Source organism: Sinocyclocheilus grahami, unplaced genomic scaffold, assembly GCF_001515645.1.
Source record: "Sinocyclocheilus grahami isolate Dianchi unplaced genomic scaffold, SAMN03320097.WGS_v1.1 scaffold37.1, whole genome shotgun sequence".
Lineage (NCBI taxonomy): Eukaryota > Metazoa > Chordata > Actinopteri > Cypriniformes > Cyprinidae > Sinocyclocheilus > Sinocyclocheilus grahami.
In genome coordinates, this window is record NW_015505216.1 from 430,135 (window position 1) to 452,313 (window position 22,179).

The 22,179-nt window shown below is 37.0% G+C and overlaps 1 pseudogene; it reads right to left on the reverse strand.

Moving 5' to 3' along the window:
* Positions 1–20,824, reverse strand: part of LOC107581745 (glutamate receptor ionotropic, kainate 2-like) — a 250,680-nt pseudogene extending 229,856 nt beyond the window's left edge.
* Between the last annotated feature and the right edge of the window lie 1,355 nt (positions 20,825–22,179).

Consider the following 22,179-nt stretch of genomic DNA (forward strand, 5'->3'; position numbering starts at 1 on the left):
GAGCTGAGAGAATGCAAATGAGGAGGTGCAGATGTTTACAGAAAAACTGCCTAGTCTGTATGGAGCATCTTTCCCTCTGCCAAAACTCCCCGCGAGCCCCTTTCACAGAGCTCAGCAGAAATGACCAGCACACAGAGCACCGAGCAAAGAAATTGCTGAAACAAAATGCAAGCTATTACACTCCCCCACTGGAAATATATATTTGTCTTATTCTTAAGGTCAGTGAATTCGGCCCTCTTTTGCTCTCCATCTTTCAAAGGAAATCTGATTCCCTGCAGGCCTTGAGGCAGGAGCCTCTCTCAACCTGCCTTCTGACTCACATCTTTCTGGGTCTCTTTCACAATCCCTGCGTGTCACCGTTTGTCATCTGTAAATGAAAAAAAAATGATCTACTTTCCATGCAAAGAGACATACGGTGTATTTGCAGAAATCCACAGCCTTGTGGGCCGATGAAAGCTGCCTTTTTGTGCTCACACGTCCCCCTCCCCCTAATTTCCTCTTACTTCACACGCCGGCTGTGAATAGGCCTTTATCTCTCCGTTCGCTGAGCTCTTATCGGCTGAAAAGAGGAAATCATGATTCCGATCCCTCCAGTTCCATTCTCTCCTCCTTTTTTAAAATCTATCAGGCGTATAGCTGCCTCCTCTGTAATATATCCCTCCAACTCTTGTGCTTCATGACTTTATTTCAGTGTTCGCTGCCTGAGGGATCTGTTTTGATGTTAATACTTTCATCAGAGGGATTCCGAGGCGATTTTTTTCTGCGCTTTGGTCACCCATGTATATCTCATAATATTAGTGCTCGGTATTAGCTCGACGACAACTTTAAAAATCTCCGGATGTGCCGGAAATGTAAACCGGAACCTCTGGGGGGGATTTCAATCAAAAGAAGGAACAAGAAAGCTGAAAGGCTGAAGTTCCGTCATCTCGTCTGCTCTTTCCCCCCCCCCCCTTCTCTCTCCTTCTCACTCGCCGTCAGTTCTGTCTCTCATCAAAGGTGAGAATTGTAATGTCTTTCTTCTTAACCTCAGGGGAGGAAATGGCCAGCCTTTCTCCTCAGTGGCAGAGCAGACATCATCGTCTTTTGAAAGCAAAGGTCAAGTGCTAATTTCTGTAGTAAAGAACTTAACGTTTTCTGGCATCCATTATTAAGAGGCTCAGACTCAGAAAGTGAAAGGGAATGAGACAAGCTGGTCATAATTAAAGCAGATTTGAGCAGCCGAAGATAATGATAGAACCAGAGGAAGAGAGGGAGAGCTGTGGAAATAATATGATTATTGACCGACCGTGCGGTTGGAACTGACATCAACATCTGTTTTGGAATTGAATATGCCTTAATGCTGGAAACAGGATGTTGGAGCACACAAAATTCGAATCACTGATGCATATGCATCAGTCAAAAGCATGACAACAAAACAAAATACGGTCAAAACCATAGTGCCTTGGAAACTGAATGCACCAAGTCCAGTCCAGCTTTTTTTCTTGCTCAATAAGCCATTTTATTTGGACGTATCCCTCAGTATTTTAAAGATTCTTTGATTTAATGCCGACTTTAAAGCAAAACATCTTCTATGTTCCACAGAAGAAATAAAGTCTAGAATGGCATTATGGTGGGTAAACTATTTTTCATTTTCAATGAACAATTTCTATAATTCAGCGCCTCAAGAAACTGAAGACAAATAAAAACTTTGGAGATGATGACACTGCAGACAAAGAAACAACTGCAAATAAGTAGAAGAGAGGAATCACTTGGTCGAGTAAGTAATGGACAGACTGTGATTTACAATCTGCCAAAAGCTTCCCGCTCCAAGGTTTGTTTTATTTACACTGTTTTTGAGGACAGAAATTGAAGCTCCATGCCCAGATTAAAGAGAAAATAAAATTTATGTTGAAAGGAGTTCTGAGTAAAATATAATTAAGAACTAAAGAATGAAAGGAGGAAGGTAGACAAAGTTTTGCTCGTTGTTACTTACGTGGATGCATGTGTACTGTCCTTGAGATGATTTTTGTGTGTGTTTCTTGAACCTGAAAAGAAAGCTGTTTGTATTGTATTGATGCTTTGTCCTCTTTTTTTTTTGCCTCATGCAACAGGGTAAGAGTAATTTAATTTAGCTATGCTTGGGTTTTCAGCATTGATCTGTTAGCCGAGTGAATCCAACTGGTCAAGCGTGTTGTGGAAGAGGAAATTCTACCTGATGAGCAGAACGAAGGACAAATGTGTGCTTTAACTCCACTTCACATTCACTTATAGGCTTTTGCCACAAACATCCCATATGAATTCACATAAAGCCTGCAATGGAGAATTTTTACATTTTCTGTATATCATTTATTCTAAAATAGTTTTCTTTTTAACAGTTATTATTATTGCTATTATTATTTATCAAGTCATCCATGCGGAGATTTCACTGACAGATCAACACAAGTAGAAATGTAGAAGGGAATGTGAAGAGCTTTTAGAAGCCAATTCAGTGTGTGTGTGTGTGTGTGTGTATGAGTGAGTGAGTGCACATTGTGAGGGACATTTCACTGATCAGATAACACAAGTGTGACAGTGAATTGAGCCTTTCACAATAAAGTGACAGTTTAAATGACTGCTTCCTTTCTCACCATATCGCCCAATAAATTATTCTCCATCACTTTTTCTTTTGCTGTTTGCTGTCTCTGTGTGAGTTTTGAGCAATACTGAGAGTAAGCGGATAAGAATGGCTGCTTCACTGTTTTGTTGTGTTTCTTAAACCTGAAAAAAAAGCTGTTTGTATTGTATTGATGCTTTGTCCTCTTTTTTTTTTTGCCTCATGCAACAGGGTAAGAGTAATTTAATTTAGCTATGCTTGGGTTTTCAGCATTGATCTGTTAGCCGAGTGAATCCAACTGGTCAAGCGTGTTGTGGAAGAGGAAATTCTACCTGATGAGCAGAACGAAGGACAAATGTGTGCTTTAACTCCACTTCACATTCACTTATAGGCTTTTGCCACAAACATCCCATATGAATTCACATAAAGCCTGCAATGGAGAATTTTTACATTTTCTGTATATCATTTATTCTAAAATAGTTTTCTTTTTAACAGTTATTATTATTGCTATTATTATTTATCAAGTCATCCATGCGGAGATTTCACTGACAGATCAACACAAGTAGAAATGTAGAAGGGAATGTGAAGAGCTTTTAGAAGCCAATTCAGTGTGTGTGTGTGTGTGTGTGTATGAGTGAGTGAGTGCACATTGTGAGGGACATTTCACTGATCAGATAACACAAGTGTGACAGTGAATTGAGCCTTTCACAATAAAGTGACAGTTTAAATGACTGCTTCCTTTCTCACCATATCGCCCAATAAATTATTCTCCATCACTTTTTCTTTTGCTGTTTGCTGTCTCTGTGTGAGTTTTGAGCAATACTGAGAGTAAGCGGATAAGAATGGCTGCTTCACTGTTTTGTTTTATTTTAGTTGAGTTGATAGTGGCTGAAAACATTGGTCAACCATAGTTTCTCTATTGGCACAGTTCTGTACATTCTCATGAAATTTTAAGTTGTTTGTTTAGACTGATAGCAAAATCATGAACTAAATTGATCAAAAATACAAAATACATTCAAATACAAAATTTACAATACATACAGCAAATTTAAATATTTAAATGCACATTTTACTGTTGTTTTCAGTCTGAGATTAACCAGTGAATGCATACATATGTCATGCAATATGAAAATATGAAGCCAAAATGAACAAACGTGTTCAGGGAAAGTTACAATGAGCCATCAAAGAGGGACTTCATGATGAGGGACAGAGTAAACAAGTCAACTGACAAGAAATATGCATAACAGGTGGGATGAAATCTTTTTTTTTTCATAAATATATCCACTAAAAAAAATTGCAATCAGGCCAAAAGGAAAGGCATAGGAGAGATTGATACCTCAGGGCAGAGGCATTTTTATTCTTTCATTCTATTTTTTTTTAAGCATAATTTTAATTGTTCCATACAAATATAAAGCATGGGGTGAGTTCACTAAATAATTGTTTCACTTTTTCATGCTGTATCTCAGGACAAAAACTGACCAGCTTGTTTAGTTTGACCAGCTAAATGTGCTGAAATAAATGTAAATTGAGACATTATTATTATTTTTATGCACAAAAACATCTTGTTTCTATTAACACTGTGCTATTACTGCAAAAACAGACAATACTGAATTTCTTTTAACATTTAGCTTCTGTACATTTACTATTGAACATGGCAACAGAAATTTGTCAAATGATGATCAAACAATGGAGAAGAGCATTTTTTATATCAAATATTAATTCATGTCCTAGTCACATTTTCTTGTTTAAATAAAAAATATATATTTTATATTTTTAAGTTAATTAATAAGTTAATACAATCAATATTGTATTTATTAATGCCAAGTATGAATCTAATAAAGTTAGTGTTTTTAAGCATTTAACATTCCAAAATAATAACTCAAGGCAGAAACGATTTAAACAAAATATTTTACTTATGAACTTATTGTCACGATTACCTACTGTGAGGAGCGAGGAGATGAGGGATACTCACAATCAAAAGTCTTTAATAAACACAACAAGGGTAACACAGGGCTGGCTGGAGACACACGTAGCACAACATGGACGTTCAAGACCCACCAAGGAAACATGGGGCAGACTACACTTTAAATACAACATAAAACGAGGGAAATTGATGAGACACAGGTGGATCAAATGACTAATTAGACTAGGGAAAAACTAGGTTACTGGGAGCACATGGGAAGGAAAACAAACACACTGAAAGTCCATGGGCCTGACACTTATGTTCAGCTATTCTTTTTAATTGTTAACTTTTAACTGTTTTTGAATTTTTCGGATCATCAGTCATCAAATCTCAGTAAATATTAGTCACAGACACAGAGATCTACTTTAAATTTCACCAAGTTGATTACTCACTAAAAACTCCCACAGATCATGTTTTCAGGCCCTTCAGGCCAAGTCTTTTCTTGACGTAACAAAGTGGTTATATCTAAGTGTTTGATTTGTTTACTTACTTTTTTTAATGAGTCTTCCCATTAACGTCATTATATTGTTCATTCAGACTGATTCACGAATGTGGAACACGCACGAACACAAGAGGCACGTTTTATCGCATGAACCCATCACAGCCAACCATAACCACTAATATCCAATCAAATCACGATGGAGGCATTGGCTCCTCTCACGTGACATTTCCCCATTCATTCTCAATTGCCCCCCCAGCAAACTCACCACACGCTTTAGAGGGTCTGTTAAAACTCAATGGGCTCAGGGGTGCCAAGAGAGATGCAGACTCCTGTTGTAACTTTACCTGCTAGTGTTGCTGTTGGACAATATTTCTTTAGAAAAACGAGTGATTCAAAAATTTTTTAATGTTATATTTTGTAATATTTGTAATATTTTTTGTCATCCAATAATTTGAGGAAGGCACTGCCTCCCTTGCCTCCTCGGAGGAAACGCCCCTGCCAGGCAAACATCCAGATGTGTGTGTAAATAAGCACACCTTTTAAGAGCCTAAACCTGGTTTGCATAATTCCTTCTGTGTTGCTAAAACAACACAGACTATCAGCGGGCGGTTCATAATCATTGAATTCTCCTCATAATGTGGCAATGTGATTCTTAATGTATTCCTAATCTATACACCGCTACACATTTTACAGATTCTTCCAGTCATGGCGCACAAGCCTCTGTTAGTTGAATTATGTAGCAGGCATCATCACCCATGTAATAATGAGCTGTGAAAGATCCCAAGAGCTGTGACCTGTGCGTAATATCATGTAACACTCATTTACCAACAGGAAGAGTTCAAAGATCAGCCGTCAGGAGGGGAGAACTCAATGTACTCGTATATCTTTTCAATACTAATGAATGAATTACATTTAGGTACAGGAAACGTCTAGTAGGTGAAATGCTACCAAAGTCCTAAGTCAAACAATACAGATTACACATCACAACAGTTGCCTATAAAGTCACAATTCATCCACACAATTAAATTCAGTCCATTATCGTGGTTTCATAAAACCCGAAATATCTGATCATCCTCCATAAAGTGATTGCTATTTAAATCTCAGACCTTATGTAAACACTTGCATTACCAAGGCAACGACTGACATATTTCTGTTAGCAGCCCCCCAGTGGACAACTAAACTATGTCTATGGAATGGTAAAGCAACAAGAATTGATGGTGGAAAGATGGCTTTGCATAGATTCTGAAACATATATTGATAACATCCAAAACATAAACGTTATTATGCATATACAGCTACAGAAACATAAAATATTTACAAATGTTTTATATCACTACAGTTTTAAAGTTTATTCCTGTTTATCATCGTTTGAAATGAGTTGTCAGCAGAAGTCACACAGAAAAGAATGAAATGTTATACTTTCACATCAAGTAAATGAGTAAACTGCATTTAATAAATAAATTAATACAATGCAATGATACACCAGTAAGTATGGTTTAGCATGGCACATGATTGGCTACTTTTATGGCGGCTTTGCAATATAACACCACAGTCTTGACAACATTCATTCATCACTGGATAACCTGCAGTCTATCCATATTTATCACTATTGCTCTACATTGATTTTTTTTGCCATGCATTCATTTCAAGTTAAGAAAACAAACACCTATGACATATACAGTAGTTTAGCTCTATGAAGTGATTTTTATTTTCCAATTCTCAATGTAAGGCTGTTTGTTCTCCCAAGAGCACCCCAAAACCACATAAAACAGAATCCACGTTACATTAAACCGAATCTGAATCAAGTTGTATCACAGTGAAGATGAATCGTTACAATCGTAGCAGTAAAATCTGACTCAATATCTTATTACTGTGCTACAGATCTGTTGAGATTTTCAAACATCCACTCCACTGTATTCCCTGAAGTATACAGCACTTATTTACATTCCCCAACACTTTTCAACTGCACACATAATCTGAGACACTCGAGATGCTCTGCTAAACAGCACGCTCTCTAGTCGCGAAAGTACTGAGCTATAGGAGTCCCCAAAGTCTCTCCAAGCATTTTAGAATTATGTTTAATTTAAGGGAAAACATCCTTTATTTATTTCTCTCTCTCTCTTTCTATCTCTTTCTCTAGCTCTAACTGTCTCTCTCGCTCTCTCTCAAGTCTAGCTCCTCTAAAGTCTTCTCATCCAATGGACTGATGAAGCCTGACTGTGACATCTGGGGAAATCAAAACATAGAGTCCTATGGTAAAAGAGCACACTTACACACACACACACACAAATGTGCACACACGTGAAAGCACGCTACATTCAATCCGTGATTCCTCTCAACCCAACCCTGAATGCTCGAGGAGTCATGTTGAGTTCTCTTTCTCCCAGGCTGATAGCATTCTCTGCGGGCTTCCAGTGAAACTAGATTACAGCATTAATGACAAAACTGTAAAATTGGTTTGACAAGAATCTGGTGGAGACATGCACACACAAAAGTGAGTGTTTAAAAATATATACATAAATACTTAAACGTCCAGTAAAGAAGAAAAAAGTTAGGGTTTAAGCAACACAGGCTCAACATAGGAAAAACAAGCCTCTACCTACATTTTTGCAAAATTCCAAAAACATATATAGATTCAATTCACATGAATACTAGAGGCAGTAAACCACAAACAACTTTTATTCCTTTTTACACAAAATATGATTACAGGGTCAGATTATCGATTGTGTCACATTGCAGATTATATTGCATCACAAAACCAGCTCTTTTCTTATGCAGTAAACTTGCTTGGTAGAGCGTTGCATTTGCAATGAAAAGCATCCACATACTGGCGACAATAAAACAGTTTAATGATTTATGGGAGCAAGCTAAGAAGCATTTGTTGTATCAACCTCATACTTTGAAAACACAACTTCATTTTTGTTTCCAGGTTGTCAAAACAAGAAGATTTCAACCAATTTGACAGCCAATCAGATTTGAGTTTACTAGGTCGAGTGAAAGTAAGTTCCAATTTTGCCTGCAATACTACATCAGATGGGACTAATGACTAATCACAACGAGCTAGTAAAATGCTTTCGAACACATGGAAGAGAACACAGAATATACTACTTATGCCTGTATTTCTTGCCTTTTCTAGAGCTTGACATTACAGATCATCATCCATTTTCATTGTATGGAAAAGAGTAGTGTGAACATTCATCAAAACTTCTACTTCAGTGTTCCACAGGAGATGAAAATTAGTAATAAGTTTGGAACAACATGAGGAATATTCATATATTCAAATAATTCATGTTTAGGTGAACGTTCATGCTTACAGTGATTTCTATCAATTAAATTTCCCATATCCACACAAACTCCTACCACGTACAACAGCAAGCCTCACATGTACACACACTCATGACCTTTGTAGATGAAAGCCTGTATGATGGAAATGGTCTGGAATCTCTCATGGAAGTGCTTACACTACGCTTGACCTATCGACATTCGGCAAGTGAAATTTCCTCTCAGCGGAGCGTGACCTGATAGTCAGAGCACAAAGGCCGATGGTTTACGTCAGATCTACGTTTCCCACAAGGCCTATGAGAGAAGAACATCTCAAAATCTGAGCTGTTCAAAAAAATTGAAGTGTCTCTTTTAGCCTCTCCATCTGTGATTCCATCCGTCCCTTCCTGTTGTTTTCAGATCTTTGTCGAAAATGTCAGCTGGGATGGGTCTTGCCGAGCAGAGTTGGTGTTTAATAAGCACCCTGATTCGCTCCCATCTGTTGGTGAATGTGATGATTCTGTTTGGGCTGTTGGGTACTGGACGTGCTATTGATTTTGCAGTATCAATTGATAACTGGTGAGGAAGTGTGAAGGGGAGAATGATGAAAACAAAGAAAGGATTAAAGATTTTCTCTCCACTGAAATGGTGCTGATGATCAGCCAGGGGATCTGTGGACCTCTTTCAGAACCAGCTCTCATTTACGCTGACCTGGAAACCGACTGTGTTATTACATAGTTATTACATAGTAACATATCACAAAGGAACAATGCAGACCAAAACAATTGGTTACAAGACCTACTGCTAGTTTTGAGAACATATTCAAGTAATCTTTACTGCCATAACGCGATGCTTTTTGATGCCAGAAGATATTTAAATACAAACTAAACAAATTGAAAAAAATGGTACTTCAGAACAACAGAAAAAAACAAATTAAAAAATCTCAAATTATATTTAAATTGAATCGATCCTTAAATTTTATTTTAATATAAAATAAAATTACATATTATATTAATCACATTATTTATCATAAAGAGCATGCTAGATATATTTTCTTTATACATAAGCAAAACTTTTTATAAATATATAATAATGTTTAGCTTCTTACAACTTACAATTTTTACCATAAACAAAATATAATATAAAATCTTTGTATTTTTAATTGAGTTTATTTACTATAAATAAAGACAGGGATGTTCTCTTAAAAGTGCATAAATGTTCATAATAATGTCTTTTTAAATTATGCAATATGTTTTCTGTTATCCACCAAAAAGCTAGCAAATATGTGTTCTGAACATCAACACTCTGGGTCAAGTGAAAATACTATTATTATTATTATTATTATAATTATTTATTTATTTGCTTTTAAACAAACAGAGAAAAAAATGCACTTCAAATAAATGACAGTCATTTCACTTTTTCAGAGTATATATAGAAAAAAATTCATAGCAATCAATTAATACATGATAACACTTTACTCACTTTGGATATTACACTGTGTACACTCTAGCAACTGCAATGAATAGGGATGATCAGTGATTCCTACAAAACAAGGTGAAGTTGGTGTAAATAACACACATTCATCATTCCCTTCATAATGTGGCAAATCTCAGTTTGAAAGACTTTTTGAAACTTCTTCAAGAAGTGGCCAACGAGTGTCAAAAAATGTACTGGCATGCACCTCATGGCTCCAGAGAACTGCTAACATTCTAAACGCCAATCCCACATTTAATATGACATTTCAGATTTGGATTTATAGCACATCAGCAGAAATTCCCAAGACTACCTAGTCAAATACTAGTGAAAGAACGACTTTCCGATATCTAGCCCTTTGGCTTTGCATCCATATTGATTTCTTGGAGCAGATTTTAAATCAGGTTTCTGAAGTGAACACAGGCCTGAGTGTACATACCCTACAGTGAGATTATTCAAATTTATCAAGATGAATTATTGACTGACTCATAGAGCACTGTGGGTCTGTCTGTTTCTTATACAAAGAACATTCTTCAAAATGCACATCAAGTTTTGTATTCATTACTGAAACACACACACACACAAAATGGAATTCCAATAATTCAATATACCACCAATCAAAGTGTTAAGTCTGACGTAAGATTATGCTATGTATATCTTCCTGCAGATTCACACCAGTGTTTTAATATTCCTGTCTTTGTGTTCCTAGTCTTAACAGATCAGTGTATTTGGCCAAATTTACATTTCTGACTTTAGCTCTATTTGCTTAGCAACATGCTGATATCATATCAAAGTCTCAATAAGGCAAGTCCACTCTGCAGTCAAGCACAGCTCCTTTTCTGCTTTAATAGGGAAAAAACAAAATCGCCAACACTATTGGCCAGCAATGGTATTTTTGGTTCAATTCACACACATATAAAGTGTTGTCTAGTTAATATGCATACACGTGTGATTTTTTTTGTTTTATTTGAAATGGCCTTGAGCTTGGAAAATACTCTACATATAAATCTTTCCCAGGTCAGCCACACATTCACACTCATACATATGTGACATGAGCCTCTTCGTAACCCAGGAACAGAACATTTTTACCCACCGATAGAGATCTTCAACTCAGCCAAGCTGAGAACGAAATCTTGTGAACTGAAATGGAATTACCATTTGCTTCATCGCCTGCAACTCTGCCTCTAAAAGCAATTCCAATGCAACTCCTGCTGTGGAGCCAGCCGGTCTAGTACTTGCTGCATTCGCTGCCAAGGGTTTGCAGTTGCCCCTATCTTAACTAATTCTTTCTTTCTCTCATTTAAGAATGAATATTTGATTTTTTTATATGTACCACTAGTCCCTCGCAAGTTGCTCCACAGTAAAACATGACACGTTCATCTAAAAAAGTCATTTCAAATTCTCAAATTCTGTGCATCAGTAAATCTCCATTTACTCTTTTGCTCCTGTTCGGTAATCCTCCAACAGAGCTGCAGAACCTTCAGTTATCTCAGCGCCAAGAAAAAGAGCTTTAATATTCATCATATTCTAACATGTTCTGCACTTCCAGTGCTTTTGTGCTGCCCATCCTCTTATTCTTTTATTTTTGGTCTCATCGAATGGTGCAGCTTAGCTCCTATGTACACGGCCGATCCTCCTGCAGTTTCACTAAAAGCAATTCCAATGCAACTCCTGCTGTGGAGCCAGCCGGTCTAGTACTTGCTGCATTCGCTGCCAAGGGTTTGCAGTTGCCCCTATCTTAACTAATTCTTTCTTTCTCTCATTTAAGAATGAATATTTGATTTTTTTATATGTACCACTAGTCCCTCGCAAGTTGCTCCACAGTAAAACATGACACGTTCATCTAAAAAAGTCATTTCAAATTCTCAAATTCTGTGCATCAGTAAATCTCCATTTACTCTTTTGCTCCTGTTCGGTAATCCTCCAACAGAGCTGCAGAACCTTCAGTTATCTCAGCGCCAAGAAAAAGAGCTTTAATATTCATCATATTCTTACATGTTCTGCACTTCCAGTGCTTTTGTGCTGCCCATCCTCTTATTCTTTTATTTTTGGTCTCATCGAATGGTGCAGCTTAGCTCCTGTGTACACGGCCGATCCTCCTGCAGTTTCACTGGCCGCTTCCACACCTGCAGTGATTCTCTGCTGTGAGACCACCACTGCAAATTGTAACTGCTCCTGTTGTATATCCCTACGGCACATCTCAATCCTCAAGACCATCGCTATACACATTGTACAAAACAAAACTAATCTGTTATAATCTAACATGTATTATTTACACTTACTGAGCTAAGTCTAGAAACTGACCCATTACTGTCTTAAAGGAAATCTCAAAGATTAGGAAAACAAGGCTATTTTCCCCCTCATAATGCTACTAAAATAAAGTATTCTGATCTTTTTTATACACATATGAAGGATCGCTAGACAGTTAGCTTCGTTATTTGGCAAACCAAAAGTTTAACCCCAATCATATAAGAGGATGTGGGGAAAAGTTTGACACGGTTTCCATAAAGGTACACTTAAAAATGGTAACATATAACCCTATAATCTAACCCTAACGCCAAAGTTTTTGTTTTTTGTTTTTTTCTGAGCGTGAACCTACTCAGCTCTCGGCAAGGACTCGTACTTGAACGAGCTGATCTTAACTACAACACAACACCCATTTTGTTTGGTGGGACGGTATAAACAATTCTGATCTTTTTGTGGAAGTGCATTTTAGAAAATCGCATTTGGGGTGTAGAAAAAAACATTTCAACATGTTTAGCTGGCTTTCTATAATTTAGTTGTAGAAGCTTCCTACACAGAATCTCTGGGTGCTGTATCAGTTTCCGGGGTTTTGAAGTACACGTGTTGTGTTGGTTAAGGTAGCTGCTGGAAGTTTGCATGACTAAAAGGAGGTCAGTACAGACTAGGTGTGTAGAAGAACAGTATAGAGATTTCAAAATGCAGCTGCAAACTGAGTTCCAGAGCAGGTAATGTGTATCAGTGGTTATAGGATGAGTATTATCAACAATACGCAAAGAGCTTTGCTTTGCCCTGTCTCAGAAAAAAAAGGATGGAAATCCCTCCAACATTGCTTATCGAGGTTTACTGACTGCCATGAGAGAATAGTAACTGACAACTAAGAAATGATTTTAAATGGGAGAAGCTGTTTGGTTGTGCCTTGAAGCATGGCAAACCTTTGAGTGTGGCTATGATCACTGATCCAGAGAAAGATCAGAGCAGAGGTTCGCCTGAATAACTGAAGAGAGTCAAATGGATTCACGTGGGTTGATGGTAGCAATTAAAACTAGACCATGTTGCACAGGAGGTTTTTGTTCAAAATGTAGTCTAGTGGAGAGTAAAAACGAGCGGAAACAGAGGCAACACCATGGCCAAGGCCTCAAAGTACAGCTTATACAAGGATGGAAGTACAGACACAAGGGGTTCAAAGATATCAAAGGTAAATAGAATTGGAGCCACTTCTGCTTGCAAAGGCAGTATAACATTAAGCTCTACCCAGGGACAAACCTAAACAGAAAGAAATAGTATGAGGACACAATGGGGATTGAGGGAAAGGATTGTAATAGGTACAATACAACTGGGAGATCAAGACTTTTGTGGTTGTGAATGTTGAGCATCATACAGGGGATGAAAGACAGATCCAAGCTCATTGAAAAAAAAAATGTAACTGAGAATAAATTTCTGTTAAATAATACAACGTTGCTTCCGGTGTTGGGGGTAACGCATTACAAGTAATGCAAGTTACATAATCAGATTACTTTTTTTCAAGTAGCTAGCATTACTGTTAAATTTACAACAAAATATCTGAGTTATGTTTTGAAATAAGAAACACTAGTTATTTTGTTTTCCCATTTATTCACTGACACCTCTCCTGTCCCTGCGTTGAGAGAAATTGGGAGTGAGGTGCAGAGGAACTTCCTTCAGCCTTCACTTTTGGTGTGAAAGGGCCTTTACAGTTGCCAAAAAATATAACCTTTGGGTTCTTGTTATTAAAAACAAATAAGCAAGTCCAGTCCAAGTGACAAAAAGTAATGCAAAATAAAGTAATGCATTACTTTCCATAAAAAGTAATGCAATTAGTTACTTTTTATGGAGAAACGCAATATTGCAAAGCATTACTTTTGAAAGTAACTTTCCCCAATACTGGTTGCTTCTTACATGTTTTTCAACACTTTCAAAGTGAAAATCTTATGAGTGATTAATACTATACTACATTTGAAAATAATGCATTACCTACTTTAAACCCTATCCTAAACCTAATTTGATAGTGTTAACAAAAACAAATGTGAGATTGCAACACATTTGCTAAAGAAAACATGCAGTTTTAGCTTGCTTCTACAAGTCTTTGAGCTCTTTTAGTGTGACTGGTGTTTCACTGGACTGTTTTACTTATTTTACAATGTGAGAAAAAGCATATGGAGATGATTATGTGATGCGAATTTCAAAATGTATTAGTTTAGAAATCACGTACTATGGTAAAAAGTGTTCTGAGGTCAAAACATAGTGTTGTGCAAGTAACATGCAAAAATAAGTCTCTTAATTATCTGCCCTATAATTATAATTTGTGTGAAAAGGTATAAAAGTTGTTGGTATTTTACTGCCTCTAGTGTTCATTTCAGCTGGAAATCACAGTGAATTGGCTAACACTTTATTTCGATAGTCCACTTTAGACATTCTATTAACAGTAAGTAACTTTGCAACTACATGTCAACTAGCAGTTAGTAGAGTATTAGTAGACTGTCTGTTTAATATCTTCTAACACTTTCTTTGTCAACATTCTACTAACCCTAAACCTACCCTAACAGTCAACTCTGAGAGTTAGTAGACATGTAGTTGCAAATTAATGAGAATTAGTTGACATGTAGTTAACATGTAGTTGCAAAGTTACTTATAGTTAATAGAATGTCTAAAGTGGACTATCGAAATAAAGTATAACCGTGAATTGTACTGTACGTAAAGGCAGGCAGAGGCACATTTTTCCAATGAGCCCATGATGAGAAATACTGTCATCATTACAACACATGAATATAAAGGTGCATATAAAGATGCACAAGGTGGAAAGGAGGCAGTAGGAAGCTTTGAAGGTACAGTGCTGGCCTCTAAAACCTGGATTAGCAAGTCTATGCTGTCAAATGAATCTGAAAAGTTCTGTAAGAGGGTAAAAATGGTTAATGACAAGTGAGAATAAAAATGTCACACGGATACCTTTAACTGAAGTGAACTGGACTACCATCACTCTGCTGTGTAGTAGTTTGCAAGAAAAAAGGATGTGGGCTGTGCTATGGCGGCCCACTGGACAGAAACCATAACACTAATTGTTTCTTATTGCTGGAGAAACTCCAAACTCTTGGTAGTGCAAGCGACAAGTACCCCATAGCCTGGCTCCCCTCGTGTTTCTATTGGCAAACAAGAAAGATGCAAAACAAGGTAGCAAAAAACTGTGGTTCCATGAAGAATCTTTATCAGCAGATATACATTTTTGCAGACTTGTGGGTAGGAGTAACATGGGAATGACCTGTTCTTACTCATCAGTTATGTTCCATTCACAATGTATTTCTTTGAACGACAGATACAGACTCAGTATTACTGAAGCTAAGCAACCACAACAGAATCAGGCCTTTTCAAAGGTCTTCAGAGTGTTTCGGTGGACAGTGATATAACAACACACTGTATGTCTTTAGGAACAACCTTGAAACATGAGATATGAACTTTAAGCTTTGTGCTCAGCATATAAACAAATATAGATGGCTGTGAGATGCTATCCTTTGTCTCTCAAGGTCACGTATGTCCTTGATGAAGTAGGCCTCCACCTGGAGGTCATGGAATCAGCACTGGAGCAAACGAATGGTCAGCACTACTGAAGGACAGCATACAGCCTTACTGATGGGAAACACTTGCCACTTTTAGTGTCTTTAAGAATTAGGTTCTTTTAATTCAGTGTGCTTGTCCTGATTTGAAGTGGAAATTCCATCAAATGGAATCGCAATCGTAAAATATCAACATTTGGTTCAACCAATGTTGTGAGTTTGAGGTGAAAAATGACATATAAGCGAGGTTTTTGGAAATGTTTTGCAGTTCTGTTTGATGCTGTAGAGGCATTATCCTTCAGAATGCTGGCAATGACAGAACAAATGATAACGTATTTTAAATATTTGTTTAAATAAATATATAAATAAGAATATTGCATAGTGGTGCATATCTGGATAAAGATGCATTTGTGTTTTATGGTCTTATTTTTGATCATGGGGTTGAACTGAAAATTTAAATGGATTTAGATATTATAATATTCTGCATGCTGCAAATGTATGAGCACTTTTAGACCATTTAGCTCTTTTTTTCCCCACTGTTGCTCTTGCACTCCTAACACAGTAGGGAGAAGGACTTTTCATGTCTTACTAGCCTGGTTGTGCTCATTAAGAATGTGCCCTGATGAATTGTATTGTTTTTGACTGGACAGCTCTTTGTTTTGATTTTGTTTATGTTGTATTATGACCTCTCTGTGGCACATCCTTGTTAATATTTGCTAATGAGATAATTGTTAAAGGCAATGCAGCTCTGTCTCTGCTGCATTTCTTCTCTCAGATGCAACTCAATTAAATATGTATATAGTCCACTAAACTAACCAAAACCAAAGCAGTTATCAAAAATACTGAAGCTACAAAATGCAAAAAAATTACTAAATAGCTATTTAGCTATTGGCCTGCACGGCCTTTTTGATGTCAGTTGAAAAGATGTTTTGGTTTCTTTTCAGGTGCAGCAAGTTATTATTTTCTAATAAAAGACTAAAATGTTTGCACCAAAATGTTGTGTAGAATAAGAGCAGAAACTTGTATTGTTAAGAATGTCCAAAGTGTCAATATTTTAAAGCGTGATAAATAAAAAAAATATATCTAGAACATCATTATAGACTTTCTCACTTCTAGCTTATTCTTAACATTAACGCAACATTATTCTGTAACATTTTCTCTTGACATTAGAAGTTTATTGTGATTGCAAAGATAGGAAAAAAAACTAATATGAGTCAGGACATTAAGAGCCTTCCCTCATTCCCTCAAAAAAAGCAAGAGCTTACAAACATACTACACTGAAATAATGGTAACCTATAAATTATGTGGATGAATTGCTTTTATTCATGTCAGAAATATTACTTGACATCACCGAGCGCACCTAAATAAATGAATTATACCAACAAAACTCATTTTATGCATTAAATCAGGTAGAAATAGCTCTTTAAGATAACAAGTTACCACGTTTTACAGTGTACACGTTCTCCTTAGAAATGTTATTATTTCACTAAAATGAATTTCCATTTAAATATCTGCATGTAAATGTATCAACTGATTTGAAATAAAAGCAGTACTTGTTAGAAATCAATATAAAAGCAGCTCTGTCTCTGCTGCATTTCTTCTCTCAGATGCAACTCAATTAAATATGTATATAGTCCACTAAACTAACCAAAACCAAAGCAGTTATCAAAAATACTGAAGCTACAAAATGCAAAAAAATTACTAAATAGCTATTTAGCTATTGGCCTGCACGGCCTTTTTGATGTCAGTTGAAAAGATGTTTTGGTTTCTTTTCAGGTGCAGCAAGTTATTATTTTCTAATAAAAGACTAAAATGTTTGCACCAAAATGTTGTGTAGAATAAGAGCAGAAACTTGTATTGTTAAGAATGTCCAAAGTGTCAATATTTTAAAGCGTGATAAATAAAAAAAATATATCTAGAACATCATTATAGACTTTCTCACTTCTAGCTTATTCTTAACATTAACGCAACATTATTCTGTAACATTTTCTCTTGACATTAGAAGTTTATTGTGATTGCAAAGATAGGAAAAAAAACTAATATGAGTCAGGACATTAAGAGCTAATGAGCCTTCCCTCATTCCCTCAAAAAAAGCAAGAGCTTACAAACATACTACACTGAAATAATGGTAACCTATAAATGATGTGGATGAATTGCTTTTATTCATGTCAGAAATATTACTTGACATCACCGAGCGCACCTAAATAAATGAATTATACCAACAAAACTCATTTTATGCATTAAATCAGGTAGAAATAGCTCTTTAAGATAACAAGTTACCACGTTTTACAGTGTACACGTTCTCCTTAGAAATGTTATTATTTCACTAAAATGAATTTCCATTTAAATATCTGCATGTAAATGTATCAACTGATTTGAAATAAAAGCAGTACTTGTTAGAAATCAATATAAAACGTCTATCCAGAGGTGGAGTGAACTGTGTGTGAGAGTGAGAGAAGGGCAGCTGAAATCACAGAGGACGGTGGGACAGTGGCTGAGAGCCAGATGTTGTCACAGACAGCTGCTTCCTAATGCAGAGATGGAGAATGTGATGACACATGCAAAAGACAGTAGCACTCGTTCAGTTTTCCCATCTCCCCATCATCCAACATCATCTCTGCGCAAGAATAGGAGAACTCACTTGTCCTACAAGGCTTATGGATGCAGATACACAAACCTGTGCCACTTACACACACACAAGAATATATCTCACCAGAACTAAGAGAAATGCAATCTACCGCACTATTTTTATGCACACACACAACATCCAAGAACTCAGCAGTGAATATCGGTGTATAATGAGAAACAAACCAACATGAACAGTAACAGCAATAACAAGTGTAACATATATGTGACCCTGGACCACAAAACCAGTCATAAGGGTCGATTTTTCGAAATTGGGATTTATACATTATATGAAAGCTGGATAAATAAGCTTTCCATTGATGTATGGTTTGTTAGGATAGGACAATATTTGGCAGAGATACAACTATTTGAAAATCTGGAATCTGAGGGTGCAACAAAATCAAAATATTGAGAAAATCGCCTTTAAAGTTGTCCAAATTAAATTCTTAGCAATGCATATCACTAATCAAAAATTAAGTTTTATTATATTTACAGTAGGAAATTTACAAAATATCTTCATGGAACATGATCTTTACTTAATATCCTAATGATTTTTGGCATAAAAGACAAATCTATAATTTTGACCCATACAATGTATTTTTGGCTATTGCTACAAATATACCCCAGCGACTTAAGACTGCTCTTGTGCTCCAGGGTCACATATGTGCATCTCTGCCAGTTAAAATTGCTGTTACTATTTTTATCAATCCCATTGCAAATAAATGTAGTTAAATGAAAAAGTGGAAGATATGATACGATTCTAGAGAAGGCATATTCTTTGCGATATTTAAAAACATGCGAACATTTTGCAGTTATGTGTTCGCAACACCAACAAACTCTATAGGGTAAATACACACAGGCTGCTTTCTTACACAATCGTGTGCGAAATGCGTTCTAACAATTAAAGCGCAAAAGCTGTGAATGTTTGTTTGCAGGCTTCAAATAATTCCCTTGTGGCACGAAGCGTACTTACCCATTTCGCTAATTGCAAACCATGCACAGTATAATGATAAACTACATTTGGAAAATCTCTCCATTCTGTTACATTAGTTCCACAGTTTAAGGCAGCATCTGAGGAAAGCAGTTATATGGAAACAGGACTTGAAGGCTAAATTTTGCTGGTGTGTGTGATTATGTGATGCGTTTTCAGTTTGTGCTGGTGTCCTGGAGTGAGAAAAACAGCTATTACATCACATAATTAAAGGAAGCCGTGGGCTATGCAATGGGAATCCCTGAGGTGCACTTGACATCATTTGATTGTATTGATTGAGACTGGAATAGGAGCCCATCAGACAGGCCTCACCCCAGAGAGCAACAGCCTTTGATACTAATCTGCCGATGTTTTTTTTTTTTTGTGGATATTTCCTCTCGCAGAGAAATGTCCTCTTTCATTGTTGACCATAATAAGACTGAAGCGAACATGTTCGCTCCTATTAAAACTACAACTCTATTAAGAAAGCGCCTGTGACTCAGTTCTGGGAGGTGATGCTGAGCTTGGATGGCCTTCCTCAAAGCATTCATTAAATGGTTACTAATAGCAACATGCAAGAGAACATCTATGCAGTGAAAGCCTACACTAAATCATGTCTAACTTTTTCTATGACGCCTAAAATATTAATCATAGCAAATGTCACAAAAGTACAGTGCAAAACTGAAATGCACAGTTGCCTAATACACACTCTGTATCCTACTTGTCAGTATTCTCTGCACTGAAAGACAAAAAAAATGGTAACCTAAAATGTTAACATATGTATTATATGGTTTTATTCAAGTCAAAAATATGAATTAAAATGACTGATACATTAGGTTTATCAGACAGAAATAGCCTTTTCAAGGTAACAATGGCACTAGAATAGAATAGAATAGAATGTATCACCTTAGGCAAGAACGGAACAAAATATGTCATTGCAATACTTCACAGCCAAGATTGTCCTCCTCATGAAACATTCAGAAACAATATGAAACCAGATAATATGCAACAACAAGAGAAGATGCAATATGCAACAGCATATTGTTCAGGGGTTTTGCATCACAACCTGTACGCAACTTTTGCATGTGTGATTGGGGCTCAAAAAGTTCTGTGTTTGGAAAAGTAGCGTTCCCTACTTTTAAGTTAAGGTAAGATAGCATCTTTCATTCAACATCCAAGCTTTAGATGAAATGTTACTGCGACACTAAAACAACAGAAAACGGGAAAAGGCGCCCTGTAAATGTGTTTTAAAAGGCTCTTACCGAATCTTAACACATGTGGCATCCCGTGAGAATATCCCACACACAGTAAGAGCAGCAACAGCCCAAGCCATCTCTGATGAGTTACCAGAGGAGAGCACTTCTTCATGATGCCTGCGATGCACTGCATGTCATTCCCCTGGATGGATCGTAAGATTCCCACTTATTTCTGCTTTGGAGGTGTTTTTTGTCAGCGATGTGATCACGGCATGGTCACTGAGACAGAAGAGGACACTCCATATCAGCGATGCTCCGCATGTCCGTCTCACTGCGCAAAGGAGCAACCTTCCAACCGGGCGTCCATGTTAGAGAAGGGAAATCCAGGAGAAATCCATGCACGGGTGGCCTGAAAGAGCGGAGCAATACGAGAATGAGTGATGAGAGCTAGTGTAGCGGATAACTTGACGTGCAGAAGGCAGGAGCGGCAGCGATGAGCGCAGGCTGCTCATGTAATGCTGTCTACTGCACTGCTGCACTCACACTAACGTCGCGCCGAGAGCAACGCGAGCGCAACACTGACCACTCACAACATCCAGTTCCTTCTCTAACATGCTTCAGATCTCAAAGCGAATGCTGTGCATGGATGTAACATCTCTGTTCATGGATAACATATTCACATGATGCTTCAGGCGCAGCCGTTCGTCCGTAAGCTCTCTGCTGTGCCCGCAGCCTACTGTCTCATGCATTTCATAAAATATATGTATATATTTTTTTCACATAGTTTCAGAAACAAATGACTGCAGTTGCATTAGACGAAAAACAAACCCTACAACGCACATGCTTTCTTGTAAATGTTGAAATGGCACTTGTTTATTTATTATTATTTGTCTCGTAAACTGCGATTACTTTGCAAATAATAATAATAATAATAATAATAATAAATAGCCAAACAGTTTTGAGGGGGGGAAACCATTACTGCACATAGATTATTTACAATAAAACTATGATAACTTGAACTACTGTCAAAAATGACAGTAATATTCTGAAAGGAGATCCCATGTAAATGTTCATGATTTATTACTTGTATCATGTGTATCATATGGTTTTCCTGCATATAACAATAACTAAACAACAACTGAAACCTAATTGTGTTCCATGGTAAATATATGTGATGACATGCCCTCGTGTGTGTGTGTGTGTGTGTGTGTGCATGCAAGTTCTTCGACTGTTCTATTATTCCACAAAATACGTTGTCTGAACTACCAACGCTATCTCCGACACACTCGCTATATATATATATATATATATATATATGACGACAGCTGCGGCTATATGGTGCTCTTTGAGGTCTGCGGGCCTTTAAAACCAGGAAAGGGCCAAATGAGGACGAGCCCTGTGCAACTTAAATTAAAAAGACCTCGATTGTGCCCCTACTTTCAAAATAGGCTTAAGATGTGCACTAGAATAGACTGCGTTGAGCTCATGTGAGCGCTGGTGGCTTTCAGCACCACGGACAGCGACTCGATCCACTCTACTGTATTTCATCAGTGTCCGCATTCACATCGCTTTGTACGGAATCAGCTGCCATCACCTCACAGCTGCAGGAACACACACTCTTTTATCCTTTCAGATCGACCATTAAGATTTTGTTTTCTTCCAAGAAATGTCCGAGTATTGTATACAGGCCAACCCAAGAAACGTAATGAATACACCCTGTGTGTCAATTTAAGAGGTGTGTTCTATGATTTTAATTTTCTGCAAAAATACGGAAAGAATAATTCATTAATCTTATATGTTTAAGAAAATAGTACAAATGTATTTTATTCCATTATGATAAATTGTGAATTTGTGTGTGTGTGTGTGTATA